The following is an 18,337-nucleotide window of genomic DNA, read 5'->3' as shown; positions in this document are numbered from 1 at the left end:
TGTGAGCCGCGGACACCGCGTCTACCCCGGTATCGGGCCGCAGGGCTGAGAAGTTTCGCCTAATAAGGGTGCTGACTGCGGGTTTTTGTTTCTCTGTTATACCAGAGGCATCAACTTTTAGGTCATTAAAAGATTTGTAGTTTGACATTCGGGCAAAAACACCTGCCTCTTGGAGACAGACCACATCAGGTATTTCATCCGAATTCTTGCTTTTGATGAATAGTTCTAAATGAACACGTTTTCTTTTGAATCCTCGACAATTCCATTGCCACACCATCAAGGTGTTGGCTTTGCTTTTTCTGTTGGACGAGCTATTGGACATGATCATTTGCAGTTTTGGGGATGCGCGTCGGTGATTGGCGGGAATAGGGTTTAGCGGACTTGATGGGACCCGGTCCACTTCCCGTCCGGCTAGTAGGATTCTATTCTCTAGAGCTGTTACACGAGCTTTCAGGATGGCAATCTGGGCATCAACGTTTCCGCCAAACTTATTCAGCATCGCTCCGAATCTGGCGCTGAGAGTTTCAGTAAGAGTTTCGGTGAGGGTTTCTCAGAACTGACGGAGCATGCCGTCGTCAACGTTTTTATTCGGGCACGTGCCTGCGGCCTTACTAGAGCTCTCAGAGGCTATCGCTTGGGCTTTATGTTTTGAGGCAGGAGAGCCCACAGTGTCCATCCCTACGGCAGAGGCGCGCGTATGCGGGGTTTGGGAACTGACAGTAGCGAGCTGCGCTGCTGGGCTGACCGGGTCTGTCCGTTGGGTACCAGGGCATACACAACCGAGGCTTAGGAAAGGGGTTTTTGTTTCTTCCAATTTGGCGATTTTCGCATTTTCAGCCATTAGCTCTTCGAGCATCTGCTTAATTTTGGTGTCTCGGAGGAATGATCTGACTGGTGGGATTTTGAGGTGTTGAATGTGGAAGCATTACGTTTCTGAGTTTGTTTGCCTTTGGAGACCGTATCCGCCCAGCTCATCTTGTTTAATTGAGAATGGCCGGCTGATTGGCGTCTTTTTCGCGACTGCCGTCCTTGGTTGCTGGGCCTCAGGTGGCTGAGGGTCCCCCCCCCCCCCACAATGTGGACCGGAGCGGTGTCGACTACTGGAGGAGACGTCATGGGATGCTGCCCCGTCGCGGCTCCCACCCCCTCGGCTCTGATGCTCACGTTGCGAGAGTTCCGGAAACGAGTCGTCTCATCCGCGTTGATGCGCTGCGGTCCCGTTGTCCTTGAGTAGGAACGACGCAGGGCCGTTGGAGGGACACTGCTGTCCTCGGCGATGACAGGGTTCTTGTTCTTGCTGCAGTCGCTGTTTTAGTCTTTTCTGCCATTTCACTTCTACAGAAGGTATGGGGTTTGGAAACGCTGGCGGCACTTCTTATGTCCCGTAGGATGATCGCGGCCACACAGTGCACACTTTGGTTCACAATCGTGTTGGTCCACCGGAGCCTCGGTGCCGCAGATCTTGAACACTTTGTTGTCGGGTGCTGGGCAAACGTCCGAGCGATGCCCTAAATGGCCACAGCTGTCTCATATAGTTCGTGCCTCTTCTTGTGAATGAAGCAACGGTATTCCACACCTCTGTAGTACACATAGTGCGGTACCTTCTGTCCTTCGATGACGATGAGGACAGAGTTAGTACGGCCCACGCGTTTCGCCTGGAGAATCGTGGGATTCTTCTTTAGAGGAGGCTGCGCGTGATGCCGTCGGCACTATCATATTCGCAAATGTTGTGGATAACACCCTTGACAGTGTCCTCCGGTGGCGCTGCGTAAGCGCTCACTTTGCATGTGATGTCCCCGAAGCGGAGCTCTTGTATGGTCGTGTATTTTTTTGCCCGTGCCATACTTGGAGTGCTGTCGATAATGACGTTTTTTACGACGTTGGTGCGAAGTATATCGTCGGCTGCCTCGTCATAACTTATTCCGGCCGAGCGCAACACTCCGTCACGCAAGCCGGCTTGGCTTATCGTGGGGATGTTCAGCCCTTCCCGGGGACGCAGCATGATTTTAATGTCCTCGCTGGGTATAGCGGCGGCTGGCGGGACAGGCGCTGTTTAGACGTGACGTCTTGCTGCGTGGTTGGGAGGCAGTGACGGGCTTGCTGGAGCAGCCGTCCGAGGCGAGGCCTAGCTTGGCTATAGGGCGCGGGCGCTCCGTCGCCGGTGACTGGTAAGCCACCCAGCCGCTTCACTTAGGTCTTCTGGCGAGATAGACTCACCGTCCACCTCGATGCGCTCCATTTTGCTGCTCCGGGCGAAGGGGGAAGGTGCCGAGTGCCTCAAGGAGTGCCGAGGACCGCGTGCTAATGGTTAGGCCTAGGCCCAGGGTGGCCCCGCCTATGAAGGGTTTCTCGTCCGCTGCAGGCCGGGCGAGGATCCAGACTTCGAAAAAGAGGTGTCCACCGAAAAAGAGGCCCGTGGGTACTCGATGCCGTGGTTATTTCCGAGCAACTGTACAAAATTGCGCCACAAAAGCCGTGGAAAAACAGAGCTCACGTGAACACGTCCATTGAGCTCGGCCTCCTTAACTTGGCATTAGGAAAAAAAAGCTTGGCTGCGCTAAACACGTTTACAGCGTCGACAAAAGTGCTGGGACGATGACGGCGCTCTGCCACTTGCAGGCTCACCGATCGACGGTCGTATGAGGAGAAATTTGAAGGGAAAGCTTCTTTTTCAAACTAATACACTTGGTGACAAGGACGTTTCAACAGTAGGCGATCAAAAAAAGTAACGCAATCGGCGATTATCGTGCGTGAAAGTTTGCGAATACTGCGTACTGCAGGCTCGTCTGCAGCGGTGCCCCGCGCTTTTGCGTACGTGCATGCGCAATATGGGTGTACTTTATTAAACACTGCTGGTTTGCGTCGCCATTATGACTGCAAGGTGCAGCGCTAGCTTGCCATTTCTTTGCGTGGCTCAGTGAAAAAATGCAGCGAGCGTCAGAAGTGTGAAATCTGTTTTGTGATTCCGAAAGTAGTGGCCGTAAAACAAAGTGGTCGGGCGAACTGAGTGACCGTCCTGCTTCCTTGTTTGCTCCCACTTTATTTATTAACGCTCTTGCATCATATATCCCCAGTTAGCACTTAAGACTAGAATAAGGGTCGGCAATGCATTCAGGTGTAGTGCCGAGTTGCATGAAGTCGATACGGCAGAGGGCTTGATGGCAAATGAGGTGGGAGCGGGAGGGGGGCTTTGAAGGCGAAGACAAAAAAAATCAGCGTATTGCCAATAATATTTGACAATAATCTGGCAAAGTGTGAATATGGGGAACAATGCAGCTAGAAGCGATCAATTTTCTATCCTTGTCCCGCCGTCAAACACTATTCCAGTTAAAAACTGGCATGTCGGCGTTCAAATTGTTATGAGATGGGGTGGGGTGGGGGTTCTGACGACGTCTGGGGGCCGCGTAATACAGCACCACGGGCCACATTCGGCCCGCGGGCTGTAGGTTGCCGACCCCTGCGGTAGATATAACCAACACAGTCAGGGACAATCACATGTAAACATTTGGGCCGCGCACCGTGTATGTGGCGGTTATGTTATGTAATGTAAATATAAAATTACACATGTCTGCAAGTTGCTGCTTGTTTTGCGTCCTTAAATTGTGCTTAATTTGTTTATTTGACGCTATTCCCTCACCTACTCGCTCTATGTGTACCCTGCCGTTCGTAAATCGTATGGCGGGAAAGGTTAATAATCAATCAATCAATCAATCAATCAATCAATCAATCAATCAATCAATCAATCAATCAATCAATCAATCAATCAATCAATCAATCAATCAATCAATCAATCAATCAATCAATCAATCAACCAACCTTTATTTTCTGTGCCCAGGAACAACCCTAAGGTCTTGGTGCTGGCACACCATATACAACACATTATTAAAAGAAACGTAAGACAGCACGGCACAACACACAAAATCCCCGATGTGACAGAAAAGCAAAAAAAAAACAGCGATGCAAGCTAATAATAATCGATCAATCAATGTTTATTATAGTGCCCACACTCTAAGAAATCGGGGGAGTAGTTGAAGAGTCCAACAGTCATTGTACTCCTGCAAGCGTTGGCGCGCTCCCCTGGAAAGCTGCGGGGAGTTGGATGCAAGGTTCGCTCCCATGAGGAGGAAGAGCAAAACTGACAGCGTACTCTTCTCGTGCGCGGCGGAGTGCAGCCCCAGTTTCGCTCCCGCACCAGTGAAGAGTAAAGCTGCACATCGTCTCCTCTCTCCAGTACGAAGAGTAAAATTGCAATTTCATTCTTGTCAAGTGCGGGAGTAAGCATGGAGAGGCACTCCTACCATTTACGCACACCAACTCATCAGCGATGTTTTATTTGCATACGTATATATTATATAAAGCAGTTGTGTAAAAAGCGCCCGAGTACTTCCGCCGCGCATTCTAAACGTGCAAGAATATGAATTCATGTAACGATTGCTCGCAGCGTTCAGTGACATGAATGGAGCAAGCTTAACAAAACTAAAAAAACGCATGTCTCGATTTGGTTTTGTTTCTTTGTTTTGTTTTGTTTTTTCCTCTGTAATGGCTTAGTTATCGACATTTAAAAAGTTGTCAGACTATGCATCATAAAAGGTGCGCACCACGGAGGAAAGAATACTGCGCGCCGATTTCAGCGATTACGCCGATTACACTGAGGGCATCCCAGCGGCGGCGGCGCGGCGGTGGACGCCGCGTCTCCGCAGCTTAGCCCGACGAAGATACGGCGCACTACCACGGCGGATTTTCCGCCACGCGATCTCGCGTCTACGGTGAAAACCGACACAGGCGGTGCACCCGCAAGAACCGGGCGAGCGAGCGACGACTGATCGCGCCAGACCGTGATGTCCCGCCAGCGCGGAACACAGGGCTGCGCTTTGTAAACCATGTGCTACGCACGAAGTGGACTTTCAAACAGACGCTACATCCAACATGGAAAGTTCGACCTGCCCTTATCGTCATGCTTGCTTGAACACAGTACGACGCGTGCTCGCATCGAATAGGAGAAACTAGGTTTTGAGAATTAAAGGTATCATTATTGAGAAAACTGAGGTTACAGTGGATCAGGACAGAAGAGCACGGGGAGAAATCGTCTCACGCGGTGCGCAGGCGTGGGGCGACTCTCCTCGGCGAACAGCACACACACGTGACACGCCCCAGGCAAGACTCCAAAGCTCCAAAGCTCTCACTCGTTGGTATAAACATCCGGCCGCGTTCGCTGCGACGGTGGCGGTTTCAGGTGTTTCGTGCTCCGCGCTTGGCCCCTCGGTGTCTGTTTTCGTTTTCGCCTTCTCGGCGCCAGCATTCTCGGCACGAGAATTATCCGAAGCTTCGGAGACGGCTTGCTCAACATGCGAAGTTTGACCTGCCCTTATCGTCATACTTGCTTGAACGCAGTGTGACGCGTGCTCGCTAACTGCTTGCATGCCTGTGCGTCAGCGTTAGATCACGAACACGTCAGCAAGCCGTATATTAGTTCGTTCGTGCGTGCGTGCATGCATGGAACTAGTTTTTATTTCGGACGGACATCACAGCTGCGGCAGCGCAGAGGCCGATACCGGAACTATATGCATTGTGTAGCAATGCGCGCGCAAGCCGCCGGGCCAGCCGGTGTGCAGTCGCTGCCTTTGCAAGCTTCGCGCCTTAAGCTTGGGATCTTGGGATGACGACCATGGATTTATCTACCGGACGAAGAAATGCTGGCGGGAAGTGGAGGTAAGCCATTAGTTAACCTGGTATTCTTATCTTGTGTATTTAGCGAAGGAGAATTGCTGTCTAGCTTCGGTCCGCGGAAGCGGCTAACCCTAAAGTTTTCGTCACTCATTTTGACCGTTGCTTAGATTTGAAGGGCGGCTTTTGTACCCGTGTGCAAACAGCGTCGAGTCTTGCACCGTTTCAATCCCTTTGATTCGTGAAGTGTTGGTATCCTAGCCGAATGTTTTCGCAGGTAAGAAGCACGGTCGCGCGAGTAGTCGCAGCGATACCCTGTATTCTTAACTCGGCGGCTAGGGTTAGAGTGGCTGCCGTGCAGTAGCTGTGGCTACCTGCGCGGCTCCAAACAATTTCGTACAATAGGCTGAGTGATAGAAGCGCGTCTAGCGCGTAGAAGTCAGTAAAGTTACAATGATTTTAGTTACCGCCGCGAGTACTGCAGCAGACTGAAATCCTGTCCAGACAGGTTTTTTGCGTTTTTATTTGTACTCTTAGCTCGGCGGCTAGGGTTAGAGTGGCTGCCGTGCAGTAGCTGTGGCTACCTGCGCGGCTCCAAAGAATTTCGTACAATAGGCTGAGGGATAGGAGCGCGTCTAGCGCGTGGCAGTCACTAAAATTACAATAATTTTAGTGACCGCCGCGCGTACAGCAGCAGACTGAAATGCTGTCCTGACAGGGTTTAGGTTTTTTGCGTTTTGATTGAGGGCAGGATGGCCGGAGATGGGACTTTTCGGGGCGTACGCCCCGCACTGTTAAGGGGTAACTACATGCGTCTAAGCCGATGAGCGACGCGAGAAAACTCACTCATTGGGTACGGCAAACAGGTATTGTGGGCGACACAGACAAAATTTTTTTACACAGGCCGCTGACGGCGGCAACTGCGGCAGGCGACGGGCCGTCGCCGTCGCGGGCTTATACCGGCCAGAAGCAGCCCACGAGCGAGCGGCAGCAACGACGACGAATGGCATTGGCAGCAATGCATTATTTTTTTTTCGTTTGTCGCTGTCGCCCATAGTGTTTGTGTACCCATTACGGTACTTTTTTCGCGTCGGTTGTCGCCGTCGCTGCGTGTGGTTTAATGTTCGAGCGTTCTGATCGTTCAATAACGAGCCTATTGGTTCTCATCAGATGTTGCGATCTGCAGCGTGCATGCAACGAAGCGTACTCGAGAATGAAGAAAACAGTAGCTATATGACCTATAGCAACTTTTACACGCTGTACTTGTGAACGTATAATGGGCCGTACGTTGCAGTCGGCTGAGGGCAAAATCCTATGCAAATTAATCGGGGATTATAACGTTACAAAAAGAGTTCTCTTTACTTAAATTTTGTTAAATGTTTTTATACCGGGAACGATAGCTACTTAAATTTTGTTAAATGTTTTTATACCGGGAACGATAGCGGGGTAAACAATAGAAGCTACGGACACGTAAGCACTAATGGGTTTGGGGCGCATTGCGTAGGCAGACAGCTGTAGGGCGCGCTGTCTGACATGACATTGGCCAAGTGGCACAATGAGCGTGGCTGCATCCAAGGTCACCGCACATTCGCATGTAGACTTGTGAGTGCGCCAAGCAGTATTGCATTCCAATACGGGTTCAATGCGTTCTCTCGGAGCAAAAACTAATCTATCACGTCGTCAAACTCGTAAATTTTTTTTTCATTGTAGAACTTATCTTTGCTGTCCCCCTCTTTCTTCCTATGTAGGAACCACGGGAAGACGGTATTTGCCCGAAGATTTTTTTTTCCTGAGAGAGAACGAGATCCCCGAGGCGTCAGCAGGAGTGGCCGTCGCATTCAAGACACTTCTCCTCACATCCTTGGACATCGTGGATGAGTTCCCATTGTTGCTGTCTGTGTTTTCAAAGGGGAAGCGCACCTTCTTGCTTCTGTAGACGTTACTTCGGCTCAAGCACGGTGCCCTGGTCGGTACTGTTCTGAAGGCCGCCACCAACATTGTGAAGCATTCAGCTCGAACGTGTTTGTTTTTAATACCAAGTTATGCCTTTTTTAAATCTTACTAGCACATCCTCATTTGAGAACCACCCGCCTAAAAAACCCAGTGGGAATGTTTCCGGTGGTTTCCTATTGTCCCACCAACATGTATCTATTGCAAAGTTCCCGTGTCAGTGGCTTTGTATCTTTGTGTTGATTGCACCTTGTAATGCGCTAATAGTAATCCACGCTGAATAGATTTAGTCCAAGATTTTTGTGTCGCAAAATTTATTTGTAGATGTTTTTGATGTGTCCTAAATAAGAGCTGGCTTTCCAGTCCATGTGAAGCACTCACTGATGTACTAATGCCACTTTGTTTTATGTTAATACTGTTAACTATTTTCCCACTGCTGTATTTCTACTGACGTTTTCGTGCTAATGCCAGTACCTTTTTATTTGTAGGTGTTACTGTCATTTTTATTGTCTTAATTTAATGTTTTTATTTCAGTGTTATCAATTGCTTTGCTGCATTTTTATTTGTGAATTTTTCTTGGATGTATCCTCAATAGGCGTTACGTCTCCTGTGTGCATGTGGAGTAAGAACCGTTTTTATGCTGTGATATTTTAATTCAAAATAAATTGCTTTTTGTGTGAAATTGCAGAATGAACCGATTGTTGTGGTATTTTTTTGAAAAATAAAGTCTGACCTTGTTTTTTCTTCCCATGTTTCAAAATGGCTTGTCCTGTTTTGTTTGCTTGTAACTGCCTATAGTACCATCGTAGGGATGGAAGGGGGGGGGGCTAGTAGCAGGCGGAGCGAAAACACGCTGTCTCGCGGGGAATAGCAGAACGCTCTTGAGGCGTAACGAGATGCTTTACAAGAGAGAGTAGTAGTACCCGTCTGCAGTATCCGGGAACGCCGAAGCCAATAGAGCTTATTCACCCCTAATGGGAGTGACGGAACGCTGCCTTGTACATGGCATAGCAATTCCCACACAGGGTTCAAGTACTCCGCTTCGACAGCAGCAAGTAAATCCCACGAGGAGTGTTTCGCCTCTCGTTTGGCCGCCACGCGCTACTCCTCGGAAGAGTCGCCCAATGCTGCCAAAGGGAGTGAAATATGGGACAAAAGTTTTTACTCCTAGACAGAGTGCCCAGCACTCGTCGTCTTCTTAGAGTGCAGGAACAGCGGAGGCCTTCGTGCTGGAGCACTCAGAGGGGAAAATGCAGCACTGTAGTACATCAACAATCTGCTAATAAACACTCAGTGAGCAAAAAAAAAAGAAAGAAAGAAAGACCTACAAAAAACGGCAAAGAAGATTAGAAATAAAATAGTGCAATCCAGCCGACTTTACACAATCAAGTCGCGCTGGCGCACAGAAAAGGTATAAGACAGCAATGAAATGCATCAACAGCTGGCAAAAGAACAGTGAGTGAGCAAAAAATAATAAGAAACTACAACTTCAAAGAATAAAAATACCATAGTGTAATTTTAGGCAACATTACACAATGAATAGAAACTGTAATGTCTGGTCAATTGCAAGAAGACATCTTACAATAAGCGTAACTATACGGAGGTGTGAGTGAAAAGAAGGAAGTTTTTACAAGATTCGGGAAGAGTACATTTTCAGTTTCAAATGGACGCATGAAGTGAATATGGCAACTTTTAATGATAAAAACGGCAGAAAAAGAAAAATTCTACGATAATTACAGTCGCAGTATCAGCACAATACACGAATAACCAGGAACAAGAACAAGCTCGGTGAAGTCAATGCACACGTCAGGACGATAAGTGAAGAAAAAGAGCACTGCCAAGATGAACCTAGCGTGTCAGAGCTGACAACCCGGCCAAAAACTCCCGAAGAGGACGCTGAAAGATATCGAGCTTCTCGGAGTGAACATTATGCAGATGCTGCATCCTTTGAAGAGGAAAACGTGTGCTGAGAGCTCCAGCTGCTTTAAAAGGGTGGGCGAGCCTTGTAGCTTTTTGTGGAACGCGAAAACTGATTGATTCAAGTAGTTCCGGGCATAAAATAATACCATGAAGCAATTTGTACATGAAAAGAAGGTCTGAGTGGGTCCGCCGGGAACTTAGAGAAACAGTTATAGGGATAGGCTCCGAAGGAAAACGATGCCTAAATATTGATGAAAATTTGGTTTGTACACGCTCTATACGTTGACAGTTGGAACTACAGGTTCCATTCCAAACGACAGAAGCATATTCTAGTTGCGGAATACAAAGCGTTCTGAATAGTTTTAGGAATGAAGAAGGAAACAGGAATTCTCGAGAAAACCTGCATACAGCCCCAAGAGAGCGTGGCGCCCGCCTAGTAAGTTGAGTGACATGAGGTGAGAAAGTTAAGGCACTGTCGAAAAGCACGCCGAGGTCTCTGATCTCTTCAACTCTAGACAAGTAACCGCCGTTAATACTGTTGCAAAATAAAGGGCGGTTCGTTTTCCTGCTATACGACATGACCTTTGTTTTTGTAGAGTTAAGATTTAATCTATTGTCTGAGCACCACTTGGAAAATGAGGATATATCTTGCTCCAGGGCAATGCAGTCATTAATGGACTCAATCCGTCTGAATATTTTAATGTCGTCAGCGTAAAGAAGGAAAGAAGACATCTAAATTGCGGCTGACACATCATTAACAAAAATGGAGAACAAGAGAGGCCCCAGCACGGAGCCTTGAGGCACACCGCTTGTTGATCTGTACAGAGCAGACGTCTGCCCGTTAAAGCTAACGAAACTGAACCGGTTATCTAGATAACTACCCAACAATGCCACGAGTGGTGTATCAATTCCTACCTGTAAAAGCTTTTTAAGTAACAGCGTGTGGCAGACAACGTCAAATGCTTTGCTCAGATCACAGTAGACAACGTCGAGCTGGCCCCTCTCAGAAATGGCTGCCGAGGCCTGCTCCATGAAGCAGGAGAGATTAATAATAATAATAATAATAATAATAATAATAATAATAATAATAATAATCAATCAATGAATCAATCAATCAATCAATCAATCAATCATGTTTATTTACGTGCCCAGGAACAGCCAGAGGCCTGAGTGCTGGCGCACGGGTAGTTACATGAAAACAAAATACAAGAAACATATAGCAAGAAACAAACAAGCGACAAGACACACACAAATTGAAGTAGTGAAAATGACAGAAATAAAGCACAGGCGGAGCCTGGGTACAGGTAAAAAATAAAAAAGAAGATGCCTATGTTGCTCTCCCTGTCGTAAAGGCCACACGACAGGCAGAGCAACAAAGTTTGACAGTAATACAACAAAAACAACGGAAAGAGTGTAGAGACAAATGATAAGACGAACAAATGACAGTACACAGTTTCAAAAATAGGCAACTATCAGTTGGATAGACACAACCGCAGAGAAACAAAATTCCAGAAAATGAAAAGAACGACAGACATATCATAGGTGTTTAACATACTGTATTCAGCCGCACTGTACGGTAAATTGTAAAGGATTTCTGACAGATGTCAAGGCGTTCAAAGAAGCGGTTGTAACAATTCTGTATTCTGCGCACAGGAGAATGATTGGAGTTGGAGAATAATAATAAATATAACAATAATAATAATAATAATAATAATAATAATAATCAATCAATCAATCAATCAATCATGTTTATTTACGTGCCCAGGAACAGCCAGAGGCCTGAGTGCTGGCGCACGGATAGTTACATGAAAACAAAATACAAGAAACATATTGCAAGAAACAAACAAACGACAAGACACACACAAATTGAAGTAGCGAAAATTACAGAAATAAAGCACAGGCGGAGCCTGGGTACAGGTAAAAAAGAAAAAAGAAGATGCCTTCGTGGCTCAGCTTATTGTAATGAATACACAACAAGCAGAGAACAAAGTTTGACAGTAAGACGACAAAAACAATGACAAGAGTATAGAGACAAGTGATAAGACAAGCATGATAAGTAAACAGTTTCAAAAACCGGCAACTATGTTGGTTAAACAGAACCGCAGAGAAACCAAATTTCAGCAACAAAAAAAAAAGAAAAACGAACGACAGAGATATCATAGATGTTTAACATACTGTGTTCAACAGCGCAGAACGGTAAATTGTAAAGGAGCTTTGAAAGATGTCAAGGCGTTCAGAGAAGCGGTTGTAGCAATTTTGTATTCTGCGCACAGGAGAATGATTGGAGTTGCGCGCAGCGGTCAAGAAAGGGCGATGCGACCTGGTGGGCCTCTGTGGAACACTAAACTCTAAACAGTTAAGCAGGTCCGCGCAAGAAAGGTCACCATGAATAATTTTGTGAAAAAATGTAAGGTCTGCACGCATACGTCTGCAGGTCAACGAAGAGATGGAAGTAACTATGGGTAAGTCAGAATCAGGATGAAAACTGTGATTGTGATGACGGTGCTTAAATATGGATAAAAACTTCTTCTGCACACGTTCTATTAATTCACTACTAGATTTGGAGACGCCGTTCCAGGCAACAGAAGCATATTCTAACTGGGGGATACATATTGCATTGTATAGCATTAGAAATGGATCTGGAGAAGATAATTCCTTTGTAATCCGACACACATTTCCAAGACTTCGGAGCGCTCGCCGGGTGATGAGCCTAATATGAGAAGAAAAAGAGAGGGTACTGTCGAAAAGAACCCCGAGGTCCCTAATCTCCTCAACCCTTTGCAAGGGAGCTCCCTCTATACTGTAGGAAAACAGTAGACGATGGGTTTTCCGGCTGTACGTGACAACCTTTGTTTTAGCTGGATTTAAAATTAGACAGTTTTTGCTGCACTAGACCGATAATTCCGACACATCCCTCTGCAAGGCACAGCAGTCCTGAACACCGCTAATGTGCCTAAATAGTTTGACATCATCAGCATAGAGAAGAAAAGAAGAGTTTGTTAACACTGTTGACACATCATTGATAAAGACAGAAAACAATAATGGACCCAGCACGGAACCCTGTGGTACACCACTCGTTGCAGTGTAAACACTAGACCTTTCGAAGTTTACATCTACGTAAAAGGACCGGTCAAGGAGATAGTTGGACAAGGCAACAAGGCTTGCATCAACACCGGGCATAGTAAGCTTGTTAATTAATAATTTATGGTTCACTACATCAAACGCCTTACTGAGGTCAAAATAAATAACATCCAACTGGCCGTTTTCACAAACTGCAGCCGAAGCCTGAGTCATGAAGCTTGCAAGATTTGTAACCGTCGATCGACCCGAGAAAAAGCCGTCCTGATTTGGTATCACAAAGTTCTTGACGCAGGCAGCAAGAACTTTGTGCAGAGCTGACTCAAAGAGTTTTGAGGCGACACAAAGGAGTGAGATCGGGTGATAGTTAGAAACGGCTGACTTATAACCAGACTTAAATATTGGAAAAATTCGAGCGATCTTCCATGCACGAGGAAATTTACCTAAAAGTAAACAGTTATTATAAATGGAAGTTAAGACAGGCACAAAAATGTTGCCGTAAGCCTTCTTGAGGGCTGCTGGAATTCCGTCTGCACCACAGGAAAATGACGGTTTCGTACGTTTAAGGCTATCATTGACAAGTTTTTCATCGAACAGAAGTGTACTAAAATTAGACATATTATTAAACGATAGGCGTTCGTCGTGACCATCTGGCAGTTGAAAGACAGAATGAAAGTACTGAGCAAAGCTCGTGGCGACATCCTCAACCTGTTCCCCATCAGAATTAAGCAGGCTAATGTGTTCTTTAGACGCCTTAGAACGGCCGCGTACATACCTCCAGAAGTCAGCAGGTTTCTGAGACGCAGAAGCCTCTAACGACTCTATATAGAGCTGGTGGTGACGCCGGTAGAGGCTTTTACAAAGTGAGCGATACCGACTAAACTCCGCTTTCCACTTGTCAAGCCCAGAACGCTTGGCCTTTGTGAGGGCGCTGTCCTTAAGTTTAAGCGAACTTCGAAGTTCTTTAGAGAACCAGTGGGGAAATTTGGAATGAACAGGCTTATAACAAGGGATGTACTTTTCCATGCCACTCCTGACAATTTCGGTAAAACGTCGAACCTGTTCGTCAACATCATTGACATCAAAAACACTAGACCATTCAGCAGATGAATAAAAGTGATAGAGCCCAACATAATCTCCACGCTTGAAAGGATATCGCGGGACTTCACAATCGTCAACACTACCATAGCAATGCTGGGCAGCGACAGAGACAGAGACAATAAGAGGGGGGTGAAACTTGTCGGGGTGTACAAGAGATATTTCGGAGGCACACACTGGTACGCTTTTCAAGTTCTAGAAGCACACATCTAGGACATTACCACAGAAGTTTTCTATGTGGCAGAACTGCTGCAAGGAGGTGAATGACTGAAAATCTAATAACATGGTGCATTTCTGCGCTGCATAATGGTTTTTATGCTGAAATGAAAGACTGTTCCAGTGAATACCTGGGGTGTTGAAGTCCCCAAGTATAATTAGCTTATGGTTGGAGTGTGAATTGGAAACATTTTAAATAGATGTGAGCTTTAGATTATATTCAGCAGGTAAAATATCCGGGGTTATATAGAATGCACCGATGAGCAGCTTCTCGCCCCTCTTGAGGCCTACCTCAAGCCAGACTGATTCCTCAGTCTCGAGGTCTGCACGCCGCACGCATTGCACTGAGCGATCGATGGCAATGAGAACACCGCCACCCTTTTGCTTAGGCCCAGTTAACTTTCTGTCACTTCTAAAAATTTCATATGTCGGAGGAAAATAGTCGGAAGATGAGATATCATCGCAAAGCCAAGTTTCAGTAATAACAATAGTAGAAAATTTGGAGCACACAACATTTCTAAGAAATTCGGAGGACTTAGTACGTAGACCCCGAGCATTTTGATAATAGATGTCGAGAGTGTCGTTCTTACTGGTCATTCTCAGAAGTTTCACAGCTGTGCACCATGCCAGGGTGGAGCTTGCCTTGGAACGGCTTGAAGAGGCAGCCCTTTGGCCACATAGACGGGTCGCACAGACGCCTGAAACACTCTGCGCCAACAGTTACACAAAAAGAAGAATAGGAGTCATGCTTGGTTTTAAGGCGTTTGCACGACAATGGCGTGACTTGCACATTCGACAAGTGGGCCAACAGTTGCCCAGATGTCGTGTTAGCCGACAACTTCGAAACAAAGATGGCCCTGGAGCTCGGCGGTCGGCGCACCACAACCAACTCAGAAGCTTCCGATGCACCAACGCGAGGTGGGCTTCTTTTCTTCACTAAGTTCACCGGCGGAGGCAAAGGGCAGTCCGATGGGGAACTCAAATCACTCAACACCGCACCTGGTTGACCGCTGGAGCGTTCTAAGAATGCCGAAGCGTTCGTCGAGGACAGGAGGGGGCCGCCTTCACCCGCTGCACCGGCGGCAGCTGCGGCGAACCGCGACCTCATGGGGAGACCGGAGTACGGTGACGTCACCGGTAGCGTGGAACGGCTAGCAGGCTTCGGGGAAGCAGGCGGGGAAGGCGGCGGACGGGCGAGCTCCCCTCGCAGGCAGCGAACCTCCTCACGCAGGGACGCGACGATTGCAGCCTGATGGGCAAGCCCAGCCACATTGTCCCGTCGCAGAAGCCGGTTCTCCTCGCGTAGCTCGGTGACAACATCCCCAAGAAAAGAGAGGCTGGCGCAGGCTTCGGACAGGAGATTCTTCAAAGCAGCTACCTCTGCGCGTAGGTCCGCCGAAGGGTTGAAGCTTGCTCCGACAGGGGAGGCCACTCGTTTGGCTGGGATGTTCGCTGGCTCACCGTCTTCGCTGGTTTGGTCACCGGGGTCGCTAGGCCTAGCGGGTGACGCCGCGGCCACACACAGATTGCAGACGAACGGCTGCTCACCGGAGATCAAACGCTGCAGTGCCTCGTCCGGAAGAGCAATGCACTTTCCGTGGGCACGGCGTTTACACGCAGAACATCGAAAAAACTCCTGCCTGCCGAAGAAAGCGAGGCAGCAGAGGAGGCACTTGCCCTTACTGGGCGCCATCATGCGGCGAATGATGGCGCCCAGTAAGGACAAGTGCCTCCTCTGCTGCCTCGCTTTCTTCGGGAGGCAGGAGTTTTTTCGATGTTCTGCGTGTAAACGCCATCATGCGGCGAATAATAATAATAATAATAATAATAATCTGTTTATTGCCATTCACATGAGAAAATACATAGTGTTCGGACCCGTCAAAGCCAAAGGGAGGCTTGAGGGACTGGGCCCGGCAATCGGCGAGTCAAACAATGGCCGAAGAAAAAACAACAGAGACACAGACTAAGGAACATCAACGAACACTGTTAATGCTGCTTTTTAGCACTCTTAAAAAAAAACTTTAACGAAGGGATTGTAACAGTTTCTGCAGTTGTCGTTTTGAGGTCGCAGTAAAAAAATCTTCAGATAATTGATTAAAACAAACAGGCACATATACATTCCCTGTTGCTTTACCGTATCTGGTAGAGCACCGGAGTACTGAAAAACGAAACTCGTTTCTTAACACTCTCGAAACATTGGGTTGAATCTTGAAATCACAGCTCCAGAAATGCTTGAGAATGACAGTCTCAAGAAACAAAGAATGAAACGACGGCAGTTTAACAACTGTGAACAAATTATCAGAAACAGATACGGAAGAATTGTAAACGATGCTTTTTAACATGTTCTTTAGTAGGCTCTCAATTCGATCCTTTCAGTTGGGAGAACAATGTGCATAAACTGTGATACCATACCTGAGGACACTGTACGCCAGGGCATGCATAACCATTTTTTTCACCGGTAGTGGCACCAGAGATTTCATGTTAAACAGTGCGCACGCAGCCCCGCGCAGTCTACCGCAAACAAAAGCTAAGTGACTGTTCCATGATAAGTCACTGTCAAAATAGACACCCAAGTATTTTATCGAATTTACGTAATCCAACGGAACACATTGACACTGGAAGCAGTTCTGCTCATGCGAAAAAATTGGCACGTTTAGGTTTACCCTTTTCAACGGATTACGGAAGCATAACAGTTCAGTTTTTTTCATGTTAACTAACAAGCCATTTTCCGCGAACCACTTCATTGACCTGCAAACATTGCTTTGCAATAAACATGCTGCTGTCGTGAATGACAAATGTGAAGTCAGTAAAACTGTGTCGTCTGCATATTGCAAAAACGGAACATTTTGAAGTAACTGCAGGAAGTTCGTTCATATAAATATTAAATAATAACGGAGACAGTGTCGATCCTTGCGGAACACCAGCTTTTATGGGAAGTTTGCCGCTGAATATACCTGGACCATCGACAGAGACAACTTGAAAACGCTCACATAAAAAATTATGAAGTATAGCGTGGAAAGGTCCACGAAAACCCACAAGATACAACTTTTGGAGCAGAATATTATGGTCTAGCGTAATATTAATAATAATAATCAATCAATCAATCAATCAATCAATCAATCAATCAATCAATCAATCAATCAATCAATCAATCAATCAATCAATCAATCATGTTTATTTGCGTGCCCAGGAACAGCCAGAGGCCTGAGTGCTGGCGCACGGATAGTCACATAAAAACAAAATACAAGAAACATATAGCAAGAAACAAACAAACGACAAGACACATACAAATTGAAGTAGTGAAAATGACAGAAATAAAGCACAGGCGGAGCCTGGGTACAGGTAAAAAAATAAAAAAAGGAGATGCCTATGTTGCTCTGCCTGTCGTAAAGGCCACACAACAGGCAGAGCAACAAAGTTTGACAGTAATACAACAAAAACAACGGCAAGAGTGTAGAGACAAATGATCAGACGAACAAATGACAGCAAACAGTTTCAAAAATAGGCAAATATCAGTTGGATAGACACAACCGCAGAGAAACCAAATTAAAAAAAAAAGAAAAAAATTAGCGCCAATCCACACTGTGAATGTGGTTGCAAAGCAAAGCTGTAAACGACACCCACAATGATTACCCATGTGACATCACTTAAATTCACTCACGTTGCTCTACAAATAGTGAAACCAGACAGAAGTGAAGCACTTAACCACACCCTTTATTACTTCAGAGAGATATTCTTGGAAAGTTTAAATTAATGCACGATGCATGAACGGTGGTAGATTGAGTTGTATTGGTGTAGCAAATGAGTGAAAACTCTTTTTTTAAAAAATTAAAGCTCAAACCCAGTTAGACGACCTGACTTCTCCGTCTCTGCCGTCGCGGACGGAGGCGATGAGGTCGGCGGCAGAGACGGTGGAGGAGCAAGAGAAGGAGGGAGAGCATGAGGAAATACTTCTATTCAGATTTCTGAACGGCACAGAGTGCCGCCCAGGGGAGTGGTTACTTCTTCACTATAGCGCATATTCAGTCCGCGACGCCTGTGCTCTGCCCACCAGCTGAAACTGGGTAGGCAGAGAGGGGCTGGACCGCAGCATCTCCCATTGCTCTTGTTCGGTAGTTGACGGAAAGAGAGGAGGGTGCTCAGGGCTAAAGTCGCACACCCCGATTAATGGGCGGAGTGTTCCTACTTCTGAGCAAAATTTACATTCAGCGCCGTAGCGATTCGGGTGCATTAAGTGAAGACACGTCGGGTGTGGGAAGGAGCCGGATTGTATGAGCCGTAGGCTAGTTTGATGTTCTATGGAAAGGTCAGGGTAAGGCGAAGATAGGGTCTGTCTCAGAAGGCGAAATTGCTGAGTTATGTGCCTGAACGAGACAAGCGGGTGACGGTCCCCGTGCAGCTGCATAGCACG

Source organism: Haemaphysalis longicornis, unplaced genomic scaffold (genome assembly GCF_048455015.1).
Source record: "Haemaphysalis longicornis isolate Haplotype H1 unplaced genomic scaffold, Haemaphysalis longicornis Haplotype H1 scaffold_6, whole genome shotgun sequence".
Taxonomy (NCBI): Eukaryota; Metazoa; Arthropoda; class Arachnida; order Ixodida; family Ixodidae; genus Haemaphysalis; species Haemaphysalis longicornis.
Note: the sequence above shows the minus strand (reverse complement) of the source record.